The sequence below is a fragment of the Rattus norvegicus genome, chromosome 16 (assembly GCF_021556685.1).
Source record: "Rattus norvegicus strain SHRSP/BbbUtx chromosome 16, alternate assembly SHRSP_T2T, whole genome shotgun sequence".
NCBI classification, from domain to species: domain Eukaryota; kingdom Metazoa; phylum Chordata; class Mammalia; order Rodentia; family Muridae; genus Rattus; species Rattus norvegicus.
The window spans coordinates 21,151,303-21,172,635 of record NC_141549.1 but is presented as its reverse complement, the minus strand read 5'-3'; the positions used below and the strand labels follow the sequence as shown (position 1 = coordinate 21,172,635).

Sequence of the window (21,333 nt, the reverse complement as noted above, 5' to 3'; positions counted from 1 at the left end):
AAAGAGTCAGTTTTAGAATTCAGAAGACAAAATTCTCTTCAACATAGAACATGGAATGTTTTGAGGTCACTTACCATCTTCTAAATTTCCACAGACATTTTATTCTTTAAACTGCCCTCAGAAAATATTTATTTCCATTGATTTCCAGTTTTTATAGGAATAGCCCTCTACTCTTTTTCATTTCATTCGTAAGATTTTTTATTTACATATGAAATGATTCCCCTCCAGAAAACCTCAGCCCATCACATCACCCCACACCATGCCTCCATAAGGGCACTCCCCACCCTCCCACCCACTCCCACCTGCTTCCCTGCCCTGGCATTCTCCTTCACTGGGGCATTGTGTCTTCACAGGACCACAGGCTTCCCTTCCCATTGATGCCCAACAAGGTCCATCTTCTGCTCCATATTCTGCTGGAGCCAGGGGTTGCTCCATGTGTATGCTTTACTTGGAGCTTTAGTCCCTGGAAGCTCTGCGGTATCTGGTTGGTTGACATTGTTTTTCTTCCTATGGGGTCCTTTCTCTAACTCCTCCATTGTGGTCCCACTTCTCAGTCCAATGGTTTGTTGAGAACATTGCCTCTAAATTTCTCAGGCTCTGGCAGAGCCTCTCAGATGACACCTATATCAGGCTCCTGTCAGCATGCACCTCTTGGCATCCACAAGAGTGCCTGAGTTTGGTGACTGCAATTGGGATGGATCCCCTTATGTTGCACTCTCTGGATGGCCTTTCCTTCAGTCTCTGCTTCACACTTTGTATTCCCTCCTATGACTATTTTATACTCCCTTTGTGTAGGTGTGTGTGTGTGTGTGTGTGTGTGTGTGTGTGTGTGTGTCTTTCATTCAGGAATGTAAACAATTGAGGCACGCTGTAAACCTCTCACTGGGATTTATTAAATAAATATTAATTCTATGTTCATATTGTGTAAACATTTGTGTTTATATCCTTGGTAAACTGTGATCATATTCACAATGAGGCATTTCCTTTCATTTTTCTGACGTTTCTTGTTGCTATTGTCAATATAATTGAAATAAAGTGAGGTTGGACTCTTGAATGGACACACAAGGCAGGGCCTTGTTTTCACACTTTTCTGCTTTATCAGGAGCTCTGAAGAATTAGCTACCGTATGCAGAAAAACCGTGGACTAAACCCTTCTGAAAATGTGCTGTCAACAGAAACAAAATCCTGCGCTTCCTTCACTACATGATTTTTATAAAGCTATTAGAATACATTGATGAAGTTCATCAACACAAACATCTCCCCATTTGATTTCAAGCAGGCAAGGTAACAGGATCGGCTCTGCATGGCAAACCTGAGGTCTGAATGATGTAGGAGAGGAGCCGGAGGCAGAGATGGATCTTTGCTATCAGCATGATTTATTGTGTGCTGTCTCCCAGGTTTATCACGTCCCTATTTATGTTGTGAGTGTGTGGGGGTTGTGGGTTTTTGAACATTTCTATGTTTAACATTTAATTGAATACTGTTGATATTTACTTTGTATAATTGACAGACTGTGTGAATTTTCTCTTGATAACTGACAGACTATTGGAAATTCCTATGCACAATTGGCTTGCTGTGGTCATTTCCTATGCATGCATGGCATGCACTTAGTTTTTCCTATGGATGACTCTCAAGCAATGTGTGTGTCCTCTAGATGACTAACAGACTGTGTGTGTTTCCAATAGATGACTGAAAGGCTGTTGACTTTCTCTGTGGATTTTCAGAGGATATGGGCATTTTTTAGAAATGGTTCTAAGGCTGTGGGCAATTCCTATGGGTGTTTGATAGGCTGCAGGTTTTTCCCACAGATGGTTGCCAGGTTGGGGGTCTGCCATGTAGGTGACAAACAGGCTGTAACTCCTTCCTACGGATGATTGACATGTTGTAGGTGTTTCCTATGAATGCCTGACAGGTTGTGGGTACTTTCTATGGATGATTTGCAGGTAGCAGTCAGCTAATATGGATGACTGACTGGAAGGCTGTGCATGTTTGCTATGCATATTGAACAATTGTAGATGTGTACTATGTATGGTTGACAGGCGTTGGGTGTTCCTTATGAATGATGGACAGGGTGTGGGTATTTCCTGTGAATGACTGACATAGTGTGGGCTTGTACTTTGGACAAGTGACAAAGTTGGTATGTGTTTCCTACGGTTGAGAGACAGGCTGTTGACTCTACCTATGAATAATTGACAGGCTCTAAGATATGTTATGAAAGACTGACAAGCTGTGGGTCTCTCCATTGAATGAGAGGCTATGGGAGTTTCTAATGAATGACTAACAGGCTCTGAGGGGTTTGTATATAACTTTGTGGGCATGTCCTGTGGGTGATTAATAGACTATGGCCTTTTGTTAGGTCTGATTGACAGACTGTGATAATTTCTTCTGGGTGACTGACAGGTTTTGTGAGTTGCTGATAGATGATTGACAGGATGAGGGGGTTTCCAGTGGATGACTGACAGGACATGGGCAATTCTTATGGATGGTTGCCAGGCTGTGGGCTTTTCCTTTGGATAATTAACAGGCTATGTAGGTTTTAGGGACAGATTTTTGATAACCTGTATGACTTGTGGGTGACTGACATGTTGTGGGTCTTATGCTAGATGACTGACACAACATAGGCATGACCTACAGATGCAGATCTACAGACTATTTGTATCTCCGTAAATTTTAGCAACAAATGAAAAATTGAAACCCCCAGTCACCAATACTTTGACTCTTTTCATTTCCAAATTTCATTTTTTTACACCCACGATTAAGGTTTCCATATTTGCTGCCATTAGGATCACCACATACTGCTTATAGATAAAGTATCCATGATAACACAGGGGCTAAAAGGTAGTAAAGCAGGACCTCAGGCTTTATGGTAAAATGGTCGATGTGTCCCTGGACTTACAACAAATTGGGTAAATATAAATACAAGGAGATAACCTATGGCATCCAATCTCCTATACATGAGAGTCCAAAAGGTTTCAGCAAAAAGAAACGAGGTTTCCAAATAGCAAAGTTCATTTCATGTTATATTTACATTCATATAATGTAAGGAAGCTTGACTGGGCAGAGGAATGTAAAGGTTGAGGAATGGGAAGATCTTGAGATATATTAGAATGTGTATTATACACAATAGATATTTAAGTTACATGTGGGGAATAAATGGACTGACAGAATGAAAAAGTAAAGTTGGACAAGTCAGAGTTTTAAAGAAAATATTCAATAAGCAAAAGAATATTTTCATTATATTATATCAAATATAATTCATCCTTGCATTATTTACATGAATCTCTACCTTAACAACTAATTAACACCCTAAAATAACAAAATGATCAAGAAGCATGTGGACTTCAGAAAATATGCTGGTGTATCATCAATTCTCCTTCAAGCAAAAAAATAGGAAATGAGAATGAGAGTGTAGATCCCTAATCTCAAATCCCGTGGGGAAGAGAGCTGAAAACTGAGAAGTGCAGAACATCCTGAAACCGCAGGACACTTCTGCTCACCTCTGCCCACATCCCTGGTCAGACAGGAAACTGCATAGTTCCTCTGGACACAGTAATATAGGAACTGTTAGCAGCAGGTACCTGCAGTTCTGGTCGGTGCCCAGAACTGAACTGAATGAGTCAAACAGCTCCCTGCTCCCAAATCCTGTGGGGGAGATAGCTGGACCCTCAGAAGTGAGGACACTCCTGAGAAATCAAAGGAGACTACCCTCTGCCCACATTCCCAGCCCAAGAGGGAATGGTCTAGTGTCATCTCTGCCTGCTGGGTGCAGGGACATAGGAGCAGTCGGGGGTGGGGGATCCTTCCAATTCCTACCTGTGCCAAGAGCTCAAAGACAGTCACCAGGAGCACCTCCATACCTGAGAGCAGAGCACCTCTTCCCAGAAATGGCTGAAAGAAAACAGGAAAACAATTCCACCTGAGTGCTGACACAGAGGCCCGTTGAAAGAACAAAAAAACAAGAATAGCAAAAACTATACTCAACAATGAAAGAACTTCCTGGGGAATCACCATCCCTCACCACAAACAGTATTACAGAGCAATAGTCATAAAAACTGTATGGTATTGGTACAGAGACCTGCAGATAGATCAGCGAAATAAAACTGAAAATCCAGAAATTTTTCCACACACCGTTGGTCACTTAATCTTTGAAAAAGGAGCTAAAATCATCCAATGGAAAAAAAGCGTTTTCAACATATGGTTCTAGATCAATGGAGGACAGCATGTAGAAGAATGAAAATAGTTACGTTCTTTTTTATTAATCTTTTATTAGATATGTTTCCTTATTTACATTTTAAAAGTTATTCCCCTTCCCAGTTTCCGGTCCATCTGCCCCCATCCCCTCCAATATCCTCCCCCATATGGGTATTACCCCATACATTCCCCTTACTGCCCCCCCACATACCCCTGCACTGGGAGTCCAACCTTCGGAGGACCAAGGGCTTTGGGTCCATTCTTATCTCCCTATACAAACCTTAAGTACACATGGATCAAGGACCTCCAAATCAAACCACATGCACTGAAAGTAACAGAAGAAAAAGTAGGGAACTGTCTCAAACACGTGAGAACTGGGAAAAATTTCCTGAACAAAACACCAATGGTTTATGCTCTAAGATCAGGAATCAACAAATGGGATCTCATAAAACTACAAAGCTTCTATGAGGCAAAGGACACTGTTGTTAGGACAAAATAGAAATCGACAAATTGGGAAAAGATCTTTACCAATACTACATCTGATACAGGGCTAATATCAAAAATATAGAAAGAACTCAAGAACTTATGTTCCAGAGAGCCAAATAACACTATCAAAAACTGGGGTACAGAGCTAAACAAAAATTCAAAGGTGAGGAATATCGAATGGGTGAGAAGCACCTTAGGAAATGTTCAACATCCTTAGTCATCAGGGCAATGCAAATCAAAACAACCCTACAATTTCACCTCACACTAGTCAGAATGGCTAGGATAAAATCTCAGGTGACAGTAGATGCTGGTGAGGATGTGGAGAAAGAGGAACACTCCTCCATTGTTGGTAGGATTGCAAACTGGTACAACCAATTTGGAAATCAGTCTGGAGGTTCCTCAGAAAATTGAACATTCCACTACCTGAGGACCCAGCTACACCTCTCCTGGGCAAAGACCCAAATGGTGCTCCAACATATAACAAAGACACATGCTCCACTATGTTCATAGCAGACTTATTTATAATAGCCAGAAGCTGGAAAGAACCCAGATGCCCTTCAACAGAGGAATGGATACAGAAAATGTGGTACATCTACACAATGGAGTACTACTCAACTATATGATTTCATGAAATTCAGAGGCAAATGGATGGAACTGGAAAATGTCAACCTGAGTGAGGGAACCCATTCACAGGAAAACACACATGGTCTACACTCAGTGATAATTGTATGTTAGCCCAAAAGCTCAAATTACCCAAGATGCAATCCCCAGACTCCATGAAGTTCAAGAAGGATGACCAAAATTCAGATGCTTGCAATCCTTCTTAAAATGGGGAACAAAAATATTCATAGGAGGGTATATGGAGGCAAACTTTACAGCAGACACTCAAGAAACGGCCATTCAGAGCTTGCCCAAATGTGCCCCATATATATATACAGAAATACAGAGAGAGAGAGAGAGAGAGAGAGAGAGAGAGAGAGAGAGAGAGAGAGAGAGCGAGCCACCAAAACTAGGTGAGACTGATGAAGCTAAGAAGAGCATGATGACAGGAACCGGATATAGGTCTCTCCTGAGAGACACGAGCTGAGCATGTCAAATACATAGGTAAACACTAGCAGCAACCTACTCAACTGAGAATGGGGCACCCTTGGGGAAATTACAGAAGGGACTGAAAGATCTGAAGGTTCTTGAAACCTCATAACAATACCAAGGCCTACCATCCAGAGCTTCCAGGGACTAAATCACTACCCAAAGACTTTACATAGACTGTCCCAGGACTCCAACTGCATATGTTGCAGAGTTGGAATATCATTTTTGGGCACCAGTGGAAGGGGACGTCCTTGGTCCTGCCAAGGATGGACCCCAGAGCGGGGAAATGTCGGGGGCATAGAAAGGGGGAGTGATGGGATGGCCACAGTTATGATGAAGGAGGAGGGGATAGGAGGCTTACGGACAGGAAAATGGGAAAGGAATGTACATTTGAACATAAATAATTTATCCAATTAAAAAGAAGAAAAAGAAAACAGACTGAAGGAGCTGAAGGGGCTTTCAATCCCATAGGAATAACAACAACATCAACCATCCAGACCCTCCAGAGCTCCCAGAGACTAAACCATCAACCACTAAGCCACTACCCAAAGACTATACATGGACTGACCCTGGTCTCCAACTGCATAGGTAGCAATGAATAGCCTAGTGGGGCACCGGTGGAAGGGGAAGCCCTTGGTGCTGCCAAGACCTAATGCCCAGTGAACAGGATTGTTGTGGGGAGGGTTGTAAGGAGAGGAGGATGGAAAGGTGAACACCCATATAGAAGGGGAGGGGAAGGGGTTAGGGGGATGTTTGCTTGGAAACCAGGAAAGGTAATAACAACTGAAATGTAAATAAGAAATACTCAAGTCGAGGAAACAAACGGGATAAACAGTTCTCTGCACCCAAATCCCGTGGGAGGGAGAGCTAAAACTACAGAGAGGCAGACACGCCTGGGAAACCAGAAGAGACTGCACTCTGCACACATCCAGACGCCAGAGGAAAACACCAAACGCCATCTGGAACCCTGGTGCACAGAGGCTCCCGGAAAGAGCGGCATAGATCTCCTCGGTTGCTGCCGCCGCGGAGAGGACTTAGGCAGTACCCCACGAGCACACTTGAGCCTCGGAACCTCAGGTAGGACCAAATTTTCCCCTGCAAGTGACCTGCCTGCTGAACTCAAGACACAGGCCCACAGGAACAGCTGAAGACCTATAGAGAGGAAAAACTACACGCCCGAAAGCAGAAAACTCTGTCCCCATAACTGGCTGAAAGAAAACAGGAAAACCGGTCTACAGCACTCCTGACACACAGGCTTATAGGACAGTCTAGCCACTGTCAGAAATAGCAGAACAAAGTAACACTAGAGATAATATGATGGCGGGAGGCAAGCGCAGGAACCCAAGCAACAGAAACCAAGACTACATGGCATCATCGGAGCCCAATTCTCCCACCAAAATAAACATGGAATATCCAAACACACCAGAAAAGCAAGATCTAGTTTCAAAATCATATTTGATCATGATGCTGGAGGACTTCAAGAAAGACGTGAAGAACTCCCTTAGAGAACAAGTAGAAGCCTACAGAGAAGAATCGCAAAAATGCCTGAAAGAATTCCAGGAAAACACAATCAAACAGTTGAAGGAATTAAAAATGGAAATAGAAGCAATCAAGAAAGAACACATGGAAACAACACTGGATATAGAAAATCAAAAAAAGAGACAAGGAGCTGTAGATAGAAGCCTCACCAACAGAATACAAGAGATGGAAGAGAGAATCTTGGGAGCAGAAGTACCCTAGAAATCATTGACTCAACTGTCAAAGAAAATGTAAAGCGGAAAAAGCTACTGGTCCAAAACATACAGGAAATCCAGGACTCAATGAGAAGATCAAACCTAAGGATAATAGGTATAGAAGAGAGTGAAGGCTCCCAGCTCAAAGGACCACTTAATATCTTCAACAAAATCATAGAAGAAAACTTCCCTAACCTAAAAAAAGAGATACCCATAGGCATACAAGAAGCCTACAGAGCTCCAAATAGATTGGACCAGAAAAGAAACACCTCCTATCACATAATAGTCAAAACACCAAACGTACAAAATAAAGAAAGAATATTAAAAGCAGTAAGGGGAAAAGGTCAAGTAACATATAAAGGCAGACCTATCAGAATCACACCAGACTTTTCGCCAGAAACTATGAAGGCCAGAAGATCCTGGACAGATGTCTTACAGACCCTAAGAGAACACAAGTGCCAGACCAGGTTACTGTATCCTGCAAAACTCTCAATTAACATAGATGGAGAAACCAAGATATTCCATGACAAAACCAAATTTACACAATATCTTTCTACAAATCCAGCACTACAAAGGATAATAAATGGTAAAACCCAACATAAGGAGGCAAGAGATACCCTAGACGAAGCAAGAAACTAATCGTCTTGGCAACAAAACAAAGAGAAGAAAAGCACACAAACATAACCTCATATCCAAATATGAATATAACAGGAAGCAATAATCACTATTCCTTAATATCTCTCAACATCAATGGCCACATCTCCCCAATAAAAAGACATAGATTAACAAACTGGATACTCAACGAGGACCCTGCATTCTGCTGCCTACAGGAAACACACCTCAGAGACAAAGACAGACACTACCTCAGAGTGAAAGGCTGGAAAACAACTTTCCAAGCAAATGGTCAGAAGAAGCAAGCTGGAGTAGCCATTCTAATATCAAAAAAAATCAATTTTCAATTAAAAGTCATCAAAAAAGATAAGGAAGGACACTTCATATTCATCAAAGGAAAAATCCACCAAGATGAAGTCTCAATCCTAAATAACTATGCCCCAAATACAAGGGCACCTACATACGTAAAAGAAACCTTACTAAAGCTCAAAACACACATTGCACCTCACACAATAATAGTGGGAGATTTCAACACCCCACTCTCATCAATGGACAGATCATGGAAACAGAAATTACACAGAGACGTAGACAGACTAAGAGAAGTCATGAGCCAAATGGACTTAACAGATATTTATAGAACATTCTATCCTAAAGCAAAAGGATATACCTTCTTCTCAGCTCCTCATGGTACTTTCTCCAAAATTGACCATATAGTTGGTCAAAAAACGGGCCTCAACAGGTACAGAAAGATAGAAATAATCCCATGCGTGCTATCAGACCACCACGGCCTAAAACTGGTCTTCAATAACAATAAGGGAAGAATGCCCACATATACGTGGAAATTGAACAATGCTCTACTCAATGATAACCTAGTAAAGGAAGAAATAAAGAAAGAAATTAAAAACTTTTTAGAATTTAATGAAAATGAAGATACAACATACCCAAACTTATGGGACACAATGAAAGCTGTGCTAAGAGGAAAACTCATAGCGCTGAGTGCCTGCAGAAAGAAACAGGAAAGAGCATATGTCAGCAGCTTGACAGCACACCTAAAAGCTCTAGAGCAAAAAGAAGCAAATACACCCAGGAGGAGTAGAAGGCAGGAAATAATCAAACTCAGAGCAGAAATCAACCAAGTAGAAACAAAAAGGACCATAGAAAGAATCAACAGAACCAAAAGTTGGTTCTTTGAGAAAATCAACAAGATAGATAAACCCTTAGCCAGACTAACAAGAGGACCCAGAGAGTGTGTCTAAATTAACAAAATCAGAAATGAAAGGGGAGACATAACTACAGATTCAGAGGAAATTCAAAAAATCATCAGATCTTACTATAAAAGCCTATATTCAACAAAACTTGAAAATCTACATGAAATGGAAAAGTTCCTAGGCAAATATCAGGTACCGAAGTTTAATCAGGAACAGATAAACCAGTTAAACAACCCCATAACTCCAAAGGAAATAGAAGCAGTCATTAAAGGTCTCCCAACCAAAAACAGCCCAGGTCCAGATGGGTTTAGTGCAGAATTCTATCAAACCTTCATAGAAGACCTCATACCAATATTATCCAAACTATTCCACAAAATTGAAACAGATGGATCACTCCCGAATTCCTTCTATGAAGCCACAATTACTCTTATACCTAAACCACACAAAGACCCAACAAAGAAAGAGAACTTCAGACCAATTTCCCTTATGAATATCGACGCAAAAATACTCAATAAAATTCTGACAAACCGAATCCAAGAGCACATCAAAACAATCATCCACCATGATCAAGTAGGCTTCATCCCAGGCATGCAGGGATGGTTTAATATACGGAAAACCATCAACGTGATCCATTATATAAACAAACTGAAAGAACAAAAACCATATGATCATTTAATTAGATGCTGAGAAAGCATTTGACAAAATTCAACACCCCTTCATGATAAAAGTCCTGGAAAGAATAGGAATTCAAGGCCCATACCTAAACATAGTAAAAGCCATATACAGCAAACCAGTTGCTAACATTAAACTAAATGGAGAGAAACTTGAAGCAATCCCACTAAAATCAGGGACTAGACAAGGCTGCCCACTCTCTCACTACTTATTAAATATAGTTCTTGAAGTTCTAGTCAGAGCAATCAGACAACAAAAGGAGGTCAAGGGGATACAGATCGGAAAAGAAGAAGTCAAAATATCACTATTTGCAGATGATATGATAGTTTATTTAAGTGATCCCAAAAGTTCCACCAGAGAACTACTAAAGCTGATAAACAACTTCAGTAAAGTGGCTGGGTATAAAATTAACTCAAATAAATGAGTAGCCTTCCTCTACACAAAAGAGAAACAAGCCGAGAAAGAAATTAGGGAAACGACACCCTTCATAATAGACCCAAATAATATAAAGTACCTCGGTGTGACTTTAACAAAGCAAGTAAAAGATCTGTACAATAAGAACATCAAGACACTGAAGAAAGAAACTGAAGAAGACCTCAGAAGATGGAAAGATCTCCCATGCTCATGGATTGCCAGGATTAATATAGTAAAAATGGCCATTTTACCAAAAGCGATCTACAGATTCAATGCAATCCCCATCAAAATACCAATCCAGTTCTTCAAAGAGTTAGACAGAACAATTTGCAAATTCATCTGGAATAACAAAAAACCCAGGATAGCTAAAACTATCCTCAACAATAAAAGGACTTCAGGAGGAATCACTATCCCTGAACTCAAGCACTATTACAGAGCAATAGTAATAAAAACTGCATGGTATTGGTACAGAGACAGACACATAGACCAATGGAACAGAATTGAAGACCCAGAAATGAACCCACACACCTATGGGCACTTGATTTTTGACAAAGGAGCCAAAACCATCCAATGGAAAAAAGATAGCATTTTCAGCAAATGGTGCTGGTTCAACTGGAGGTCAACATGTAGAAGAATGCAGATCGATCCATGCTTATCACCCTGTACAAAGCTTAAGTCCAAGTGGATCAGGACCTCCACATCAAACCTAATACACTCAAACTAATAGAAGAAAAACTAGGGAAGCATCTGGAACACATGGGCACTGGAAAAAATTTCCTGAACAAAACACCAATGGCTTATGCTCTAAGATCAAGAATCGACAAATGGGATCTCATAAAACTGCAAAGCTTCTGTAAGGCAAAGGACACTGTGGTTAGGACAAAACGGCAACCAACAGATTGGGAAAAGATCTTTACCAATCCTACAACAGAAAGAGGCCTTATATACAAAATATACAAAGAACTCAAGAAGTTAGACCACAGGGAGACAAATAACCCTATTAAAAAATGGGGTTCAGAGCTAAACAAAGAATTCACAGCTGAGGAATGCCGAATGGCTGAGAAACACCTAAAGAAATGTTCAACATCTTTAGTCATAAGGGAAATGCAAATCAAAACAACCCTGAGATTTCACCTCACACCAGTGAGAATGGCTAAGATCAAAGATCAAAAACTCAGGTTACAGCAGATGCTGGAGAGGATGTGGAGAAAGAGGAACACTCCTCCATTGTTGGTGGGGTTGCAGACTGGTACAACCATTCTGGAAATCAGTCTGGAGGTTCCTCAGAAAATTGGACATTGAACTGCCTGAGGATCCAGCTATACTTCTCTTGGGCATATACCCAAAAGATGCCCCAACATATAAAAAAGACACGTGCTCCACTATGTTCATCGCAGCCTTATTTATAACAGCCAGAAGCTGGAAATAACTCAGATGCCCTTCAACAGAGGAATGGATACAGAAAATGTGGTAAATCTACACAATGGAATATTACTCAGCTATCAAAAACAACGGCTTTATGAAATTCGTAGGCAAACGGTTGGAACTGGATAATATCATCCTGAGTGAGCTAACCCAAACACAGAAAGACATACATGGTATGCACTCACTGATAAGTGGCTATTAGCCCAAATGCTTGAATTACCCTAGATGCCTAGAACAAATGAAACTCAAGATGGATGATCAAAATGTGAATGCTTCACTCCTTCTCTAAATGGGAACAAGAATACCCTTGGCAGGGAAGAGAGAGGCAAAGATTAAAACAGAGACTGAAGGAACTCCCATTCAGAGCCTGCCCCACATGTGGCCCATACATATACAGCCACCCAATTAGACAAGATGGATGAAGCAAAGAAGTGCAGACCGACAGGAGCCGGATGTAGATCTCTCCTGAAAGACACAGCCAGAATACAGCAAATACAGAGGCGAATGCCAGCAGCAAACCACTGAACTGAGAATAGGACCCCCGTTGAAGGAATCAGAGAAAGAACTGGAAGAGCTTGAAGGGGCTCGAGACCCCATATATACAACAATGCCAAGCAACCAGAGCTTCCAGGGACTAAGCCACTACCTAAAGACTATACATGGACTGACCCTGGACTCTGACCTCATAGGTAGCAATGAATATCCTAGTAAGAGCACCAGTGGAAGGGGAAGCCCTGGGTCCTGCTAAGACTGAACCCCCAGTGAACTAGACTGTTGGGGGGAGGGCGGAAATGGGGGGAGGGTTGGGAGGGGAACACCCATATGGAAGGGGAGGGGGGAGGGAGATGTTTGCCCGGAAACCAAAGAATTATTATTGAGTATTAAATAAATTTAAAAAATAATAATTTGACAGATAAAAAAAAGCCAGAATCCTATGAATTAAAACGTTGACTAATCGAAAAAAAAAAGAAATACTCAAGTTAATAAAGATGAAAAAATTATAAAAAAAATTCCAAAAAAAAGTAAATAAGAAATAACCAATTTAATAAAGATGGAGAAAAGGAACAAAAACACACACGATCATTTCCTTATATGCTGAGAAATTATTTGAAATAATTAATCAACCTTGATGATAAATGTCCTGGAAATGTCAGCAATCAAGGTCCATATCTAAACATAGTAAAACCATGTACAGCAAACCAGTAACTAACACCAAACTAAATGGAAAGGAACTTGAAGCAATCCCACCAAAATCAGGGACTAGATAAGGCTGTCTACTCTCTAACTACTTATTCAATATAGTACTGGAAGTCCTAGCCAGAGCAATCAGACAACAAAAGGAGGTTAAAGGGATACAAATTGGAAGGGAAGAAGTCAAAATATCACTATTTGCAGATGATATGATAGTATATTTAAGTGACCCCAAAAGTTCCACCAGAGAACTACTAAACCTGACAACAACTTTAGCAAAGTGTTGGGTATAAAAATAATTCGAACGAATCAGTAGCCTTCCTCCACTCAAAGGATAAACAGGTTGAGAAAAAAAATTAGGGAAATGACACCCTTCAAAATTGTCCCAAATAATATAAACTAACTTGGTGTGACTTTAATGAAATAAATGAAAAATCTGTATGACAAGAACTTCAAGTCTCTGAAAAGACATTGAAGAAGATACCAGAAGATGGAACGGCCTCCCATTCTCATGGATTGGCCAGATTAATAGAGTAAAAATGGCCATTTTGCCAAAAGCAATCTACAGATTCACTGCAATCCCCATCAAAAATCCAACTTGATTCTTCAGAGATAGAAAGAGCAATTTACTAATTCATTTGGAATAAAAAAAAAAAACCAGGATAGCAAAACCTACACTCAACGATAAAAGAACTTCTGGGGGAATCATCATCCCTGACCTCAAGCAGTATTACAGAGCAATAGTGAAAAAAAGCTGTATTGTATAGTTACAGAGACAGTCAGACAGATCAGTGAGATATAATTGAAGACCCAGATCTGGACCCACACACCTTTGGTCACTTGATCTTTGACAAAGAGCAAAAACCATCCAATGGAAAAAAGATAGCATTTTCAACAAATGGTGCTGGTTCAATAAGTTAGCATGTAGAAGATACAAAAAAAAATTCTTATCTCCCTGTACAAAGCTTAAGTCCAAGTGGATCACGAACATCAACTTCAAACCACATACACTGTAACTAATAGAAGAAAATGTGGGGAAGAGGCTCAATCACATGGACATTGGGGAAAATTTCCTGACAAAACAACAATGGTGTATGCTCTAAGATCAAGAATTGACAAATGGAACCTCATAAAACTGCAAAGCTTCTGCAATACAAACGACACTTCCAATAGGACAGAACAGCAACCAACAGATTTGCAAAAGATCTTTATCAATACTACATCTGATACAGGGCTAACATCCAAAATATACAAAAAAAAAACCCTAATAACTTAGACTCCAGAGAGACAAATAAATCTATTAAACAATAGGGTGCAGATGTAAACAAAGAATTCCCAGCTGAAGAATACTGAATGGCTGAGAATCACCTAAAGAAATGTTCAGCATACTTAGTCATCAGGGAAATGCAAATCAAAAAACACCCTGAGATTTCCACCTCACACTAGTCAGAATGGCTAAGATAAAAAACTCAGATGCTGGCCAGGATTTGGAAGGATTGCAGAATGGTACAACCACTCTGGAAATCAGTCTGGAGGTTCCTGAGAAAATTGGCATTGCATTACCTGAGAACCCAGCTATACCTCTCTTGGGCATATACTCAAAAGATGCCCTAAATATAACAAAGACACGTGCTCCACTATGTTCATAGCAGCCTTATTTATAATAGCTAGAAGCTGGAAAGAATCCAGATGCCCTTCAACAGAGGAATAGATACAGAAAATGTGGTACATCTACACAATGGAATATTACTCAGCAATCAAAAACAATGACTTCATGAAATTTATAGGCAAATGGTTGGAACTGGAAAATATCATCCTGAGTGAGGTAACCCAATCACAGAAAAACACACATGGCATGCACTCATTGATAAGTGGCTATTAGAACAAAACCTTGAATTACTCTAGATGCAATCCACAGTCCACATGAAGCTAAAAAAAAGAAACGATGAATAAAATACAGATGCTTCCATTCCTTCTTAAAATGGGATAACAAAAATATCCATAGGAGGAGGCAAAGTTTAGAGCAGAGACTGAAGGAACAGCCATTCAGAGCCTGGCCCACATGTGGCCCATACATATACAGCCACCAAAACTAGATTAGACTGATGAAGCTAAGAAGTGTGTGATGACAGGAACCGGATATAGATGTCCCATGAGAGACACAACCAGAGCATGTGAAATGCAGAGGTTAACACTAGCAGCAAACTACTGAATTGAGAACAGGACCCCCTTTCAGGAATTAGAGAAAGGACTGAAAGAGCTGAACGTGCTTGCAACCCCATAAGAACAACAATGCCAGAGATTCCAGGGACTAAACCACTACCCAAAGACTATATATGGACCCAGGGCTCCAGCTGTGTATGTAGCAGAGAATACACTTGTTGGTCACCAGTGGAAGGGGAAGCCCTTGGTCCTAACCTGGTTGGACCCCCAGCTCAGGGGAATGTAGGGGCAGGTTGTAAGGGGGTGGATTCGTGGAGGGAGACCCTTACAGGGAAGGGGGAGGGCATTGGGTGTTTATGGACAGGAAACTGGGAAAGGGAATAACATTTGAAATGTTAAATAAAGAAATATATCCAATATAAAAGAAGAAGAAAAATAAGAAAAAGTTAAAGGAGGGGGAGGAGGAGCAGGAGGAGGAGCAGCAGTAGCAGCAGCAGCAGGAGCAACCTAAGCAGAAGCAGAAGATGCAGCCAAAGCAGCACCTGATGCAGCAGGCCAAGCCACAGCCGAAGAAATCGACACCGAAGCTGTCGATGCGGCTGAAGCCGCCGAAGCCAACGAAGTCGATGCTGAAACCACCGAAGCCGAAGCTGACCAAGAAGCCAACGCCGAAGCCAAAGCCGAAGCCGAAGCCGAAGCTGAAGCTAAAGCCGAGGCAGAGGCCGAGGCCGAGGCCGAAGCCGAAGACAAAGCCTAAACTGAAGGCGAGGCCGAGGCTGCCAAAGAAGCTGTCGAAGCTGATGCGGCCTACGCTGATGTGCCGGAAGTCGATGCTGACCAAGCCAGTGCCCACGAAGCCGATGCCGCTGAAGCCGATGGGGCCGAAGCTGCCTAAGTCGCAGCCGAAACTGAAGCTGAAGCCGAAGAAGAAGGGAAAGAAGAAGAGAAAGAAGAAGGCGAAGACAAAGCCAAGAAGAAGGGAAAGAAGCAAAAGAAGCCGAAGCCAAGGAGCCAACAAAGCCTAAGAAGCCGACGAAGCCGACAACTTCTAGGAAGAAGACGAAGACAAAGAAGACTGAGGAGGAGGAGGAGGAAGAGGAGGAGGAGGAGGGGGAGGGGGAGGGGGAGGGGAGGGGGAGGGGGAGGGGGAGGGGGAAGGGGAGGGGGAGGGGGAGGACGAGGATCAAAGGAAGCGGGGGGGGGAGGGGGGAGAGGGGAGGGTGAAAAGGAGAAGGAGGGGTAGGAAGAGACGACAACGATGAAGACAACGAAGACAACGACTAAGAAGAAGGTGAAGGAGAAGACAGAGTATAGAAGGCTAATATGCAATGTGTACAAAGAAACTCAGAAGTTTTGACTGCAGAGAATCAAATAACTCTAGTACAAAATGAGGTGCAGAGCTAAACAAAGAATTCTAAACTGAGGAATATCAAATGGCCCTGAAGTACCTAAGGAACTATTAAACATCCTTAATCATCAGCAAAAATCAAACTAAGAAAATGCTGAGATTTGACCCCACACCAGTCAGAATGGCTAAGAACAAAATCTAAGGTGACAACAAATGTTGACGAGGATGAGGAGAAAGAGGAACACTCCTCCACTGTAGGTGGGATTGCAACTCTGGAAATTAGTTTGTAAGTTCCTCAGAATTCAGACATAGTACTACCTGAGGACCTAGCTATACAGCCTCCTGGGCATATACCCAAAAGGGGCGCCAACATATAACAAGGACACATACTCAGTTACATTCATAGCACCCTTACTTGTAATTGCCAGGGCTGGAAAGAACCCAGATGTCCCGCCATCTACAGAGTACACTGACAGACCCATGTCTTCAGGTGCATATGTAGCAGAGGACGGCCTTGTTGAGCACCAATGGGAGGAGAAGCCCTTGGTCTTGCCAAGGCTCTATCCTCTCCACAATGTAAGGGAATGCTAAGACAGGGAGGTAGGAAGGGGTGAGTATATGGGTGGGGGAAAACCCTCAGGGGGAGGGGCGATGAAATAGGGGTTCATGGATGGCAAACTAGGAAAGGGGATAACATTTGAAATGGAAATGAAAAATATCAAATAAAAATCCCCCCCAAGAAAATAATGAAGGGCTGTGGTAGTTGGTAAAGCTCAATTGGTAAAACTTTTGCCTTGAAAACCCGACTGTAGATGTGGGGATAAGGGGATCCCCAAAGCTACTTGCCTGCAAGTGTGAATATCAGTGCACTCCAAAGTAGTAAATCAATCACACCAGGGATGTGGGTGAGTGAGGTTTGTCTCCAGAACAGAGGGACCAGGGGTGGAACCCACAGGGAGGCCTGATGACCTGAGTTCAAGTCCTCAGAAGCCACAATGTGGCAGAACAGAACTGTTTGTTGGCTCTGTCCTCTGACCAGTACACACTTAGCTCCACATATGTGGGGGACAAGAAACTGAGAGGAAGACAATGGGAATCTCTGACCTTCACATGTATATCAGTGCAAAATCAACAGAACAGAAGGTCCTCACTCCCCTTCTGTGAGGGGAACATGGTCACAGTTCCTGTTCAATATGTCTTTTATCCATTAGCAAACAGGTAATGTTAATCTAATATTCATTATTGATATTGCCCTAAAGTTGACAATTTGTCTTATGATTAATTTTCCAGTGCTGTCTATTAACATTAATGCTCTATATATTAAGAAAGTCTTCATAGAATCAGGGGTTGTGGAGGGGGGATGGGAGAGGCAAGAAAGGGGATAACATTTGAAATGTAAATACATAAAATATCCAAGAAAAAAGAAAAAAGAACAAAAATAACAAAAACAGGAAAAACAAAAAAAAAATCTAGATAGGGGGCTTGGCAGTGACCAGATCTAGTTTTGGTTTGAATAACACTCAGTTCTGATTGCTAAGACACACAGGGCAGCTCACAACTGTCTATAGCTGCAGTCCCAGGGGAACCAGCACCAGGTTCTACCACACATGGTACACAGAAAATACACAGAGGCAAAACAATTGTGTGTGTGTGTGTGTGTGTGTGTGTGTGTGTGTGTGTGTGTGTGTGTTTGCCCACCTGCATGTGTGTGTCTGTATCTGTGTACCTTTTTGTATGTTTACACAACTTAAGTTATACATAAAAACAAAATTAGGTAGTTTCATTAAGGCGTAGGAGCTGCTGTCCGACAGGGTGGAGGTCTCATATGACTAAGAGCATTCAGCAGGTATAGACTCAGGAGTCCCCAGGCTCGGGCTCTGTCTTCAAATCATGGGTCACCTGGTACCCATCATGAAAAGGATGCTTAGGGATCCTGAAGAGAGACAAGCAGCTAGGGAGAGCAGCAGAACGCCTTGACTTGCTGTTTGGCAAATGGTGCTGCAGAGACTTGTGAGATTGCCTGGGCTCTGTTAATGTTTTGGGGTTTTGCTTTGGTTTGGTGTTTTGAGCCAGGGTTTCTCTGTAGACCAGGCTGCCCACAAAGTGAGATTCTATCTCAGAAGTAGTAAGTTACCTTGCCAGAGACGGTGTCATCTGCTTCAGATGTCTTCTGTGAGCCCTTGTAGAAAGGTTGATGACTGATTTATGTGATGCTCCAGAGCTGTTTGTAATGAGGCAGGAAAACAGGGGATGTATGTGAGGGCTGCCTTTGCTCCTTGTGTATCACAGGCCAAATCCTTCCTTCCTAAACTCCAGACTTGCGCGCTGCCCCTTTACCTCTTGAGAAGATGAAGTCCTTGTGGAGATGACCGCAGCTCCATCCTGCAGTTGCTGGTTCTGACAGACAGCCCTGTGAGACCACAAAGCCCTTAAGGATCGGGCTTGTTCTGGAAGTCCGCTAATGTGGGGTCCACCCACACTGGACAGACTAGACGGAGCAAGTCTCACAACCGCCATCTTGGTGAATGCCCGCATCAGCTCCAGGAAGCGGAAGTACATGGATGGGGGGAGGAGTCCTCCAGCACTTGTTAGAATGGACAGTCTCAAATGCCCCAAGCATATCCAGGCAACTTCTCTTTACATTTCCATGTGGACTTTGTGACCTCTGTCTCAATACTTTTCTCCTAGGCATGATTTTTTAATACATGTATGTTATTTTATACTTATCTATTTTCCCACTACTGTCACTACCAGTCAGCTTAAAAGGCAATAATACACATATTCCAAAAACCCTGTAGGTTTCTTCTACACTTCTCTCAGCCAACAAAAGCATGAATGCAAAGTTTAACAGTTTAACATATGTGGCCAAATTTTAAAAAATGAAAATAATTAAATATATGAATATATAAATATATATATGAATATATGAATATATATATATATATATATATATATATATATATATATAAATCTGTGTGTGTGTGTGTGTGTGCGCGCGCACAGAGGGAATACATATGGAGCCAAACTAACAGAGGACACAAGGCTCCACCTAGACATCTTGTGTCACAAAATTTCACCTCCAGTAACAGGAATGGGTAACAAACTGCTGAGTCATTAACCATAGGGTCCTATAGGAAGCCTCAACTGTCACAGGCTTGTGTCAAGACTATTGGTTGGTCTACACAATCTGATGTTCAGGACTGATTTCTGATGGTAACACTTCTGTCATCACAGTGGGAGAGGTTGAGCCGGGGTCTAACTAGACTCTTCACCCTACTAACCAGAGTTCATAATACTGGAAGGTACCCTGTCTGCTACTGGAGGGCAAAGGTAATCCTCAATATCTGTCACCTACAAACCCTGCAACCTACAACGACACCTACATGGAAGCCCAAAACCATCTTCAAATCTAATTCCAGGTGATCTAGACACCTCTTATGTCTTCACAGGCCTGGACATGCACACAGTGCACACACATATACATAGGCAAATCATTCACACATAGGAAATAACCATAATGTTTCAATAATAATAGGTTCACATGTATGTAGTAAACTTATGTGCTAAGTTCATTACTTACAAGCATACAATCTATTAGTGCTTTCTTAGTATTTTATTAAAATTATGCCCCTATCACCCTATTGGTTTTAAAAAAAATTTTATCTTTCACCAAAAAACCTGTGGCCATTACAAGCTACTCTTTATTCCTCCACAGCCTACCCCCTATTAAATTTTTAGGTACCACTTCCAACTATTGATGATAGAAGTATGACCTTCAAATATAGAACCTTAAAACCAGGTTGTGTACAGCACCAGTGCCTTTGCAATAGCCCATAATATAATTGGTTTTCTGAGGGGCCCTTTGATTAATGAGGAAACAGGCTGGAACCCAATCTAACTTCTTCTTCAGGTTTCTCATTCTGCTAGCGTTTGTTGTTGCTGCTACTGTCTTACTGATTGATTGATTTTTTTTGTGTCTGGTTTTTGAAGTATTTGTTGGATTTGATTGAATGAGTGAGTGAGAGAGAGAGGGTGAGTGAGTTATTTCCAGAATGAATGTGCGTGTGTGCATGTGCATGCTTGTGTGTGTGTGTGTGTGTGTGTGTGTGTGTGTGTGTGTGTGTGTGTGTAGCACCATTGGCTGTCCTGAATCTAGCACTGTAGACCAGACTGGCCTTAAACACATGGAGAACTGCATGCCTCTGCTGCCTGAGTGATGCGATTAAAGGCATATGTCACCACCAACCACTTCATTCTAGGTATTTAATAGAAATGAAATCATCTAATATAACATTAACCCCTTTTTGGTCATTAGAATTTCTTCTTTCACAGAGTTTAATGTTTGTCATTTTTATTAATGTTTTAGGATTAGTATCAATAAGTCTTGTCATTGCTAGATACTACTCCATTGTATTGATATGCCACACTTTGTTTACCTATTCATCACACTGTACTTCTTCGGGTTCCTCCCTTTTGTCATTTATAAGTTCTGTGCACATTCAGGTGCTTAAGACTGAACCATTTTATATTTATACTTCAAACAGTAATATAGAAGGTTGCTATTTCTCAGTTCCTTTACAGTCTCACATGTGCTCTTGCACTTTTAGACACTACACAAGTGCTCTACCACTGACCTACACACTCAGCATATAAATATATATGAATATATATTGTTATATTATACTATATGTTACATAAATGATAAACATATAAAATATATTTCTCAACTGCACTCCCCTGCTCTATGAACTGAGCTACCAAACTCTCTACAAAACAACTAGATAGAATACTTGGAAAATAG

General features: G+C 41.5%; 1 long non-coding RNA gene across 1 annotated transcript in view; it reads left to right on the top strand.

The window, feature by feature from the left end:
- The window catches only part of LOC148000447 (uncharacterized), a 103,363-nt gene that overhangs the window by 60,248 nt on the left and 21,782 nt on the right, over positions 1–21,333 (top strand). The window lies entirely within an intron of this gene.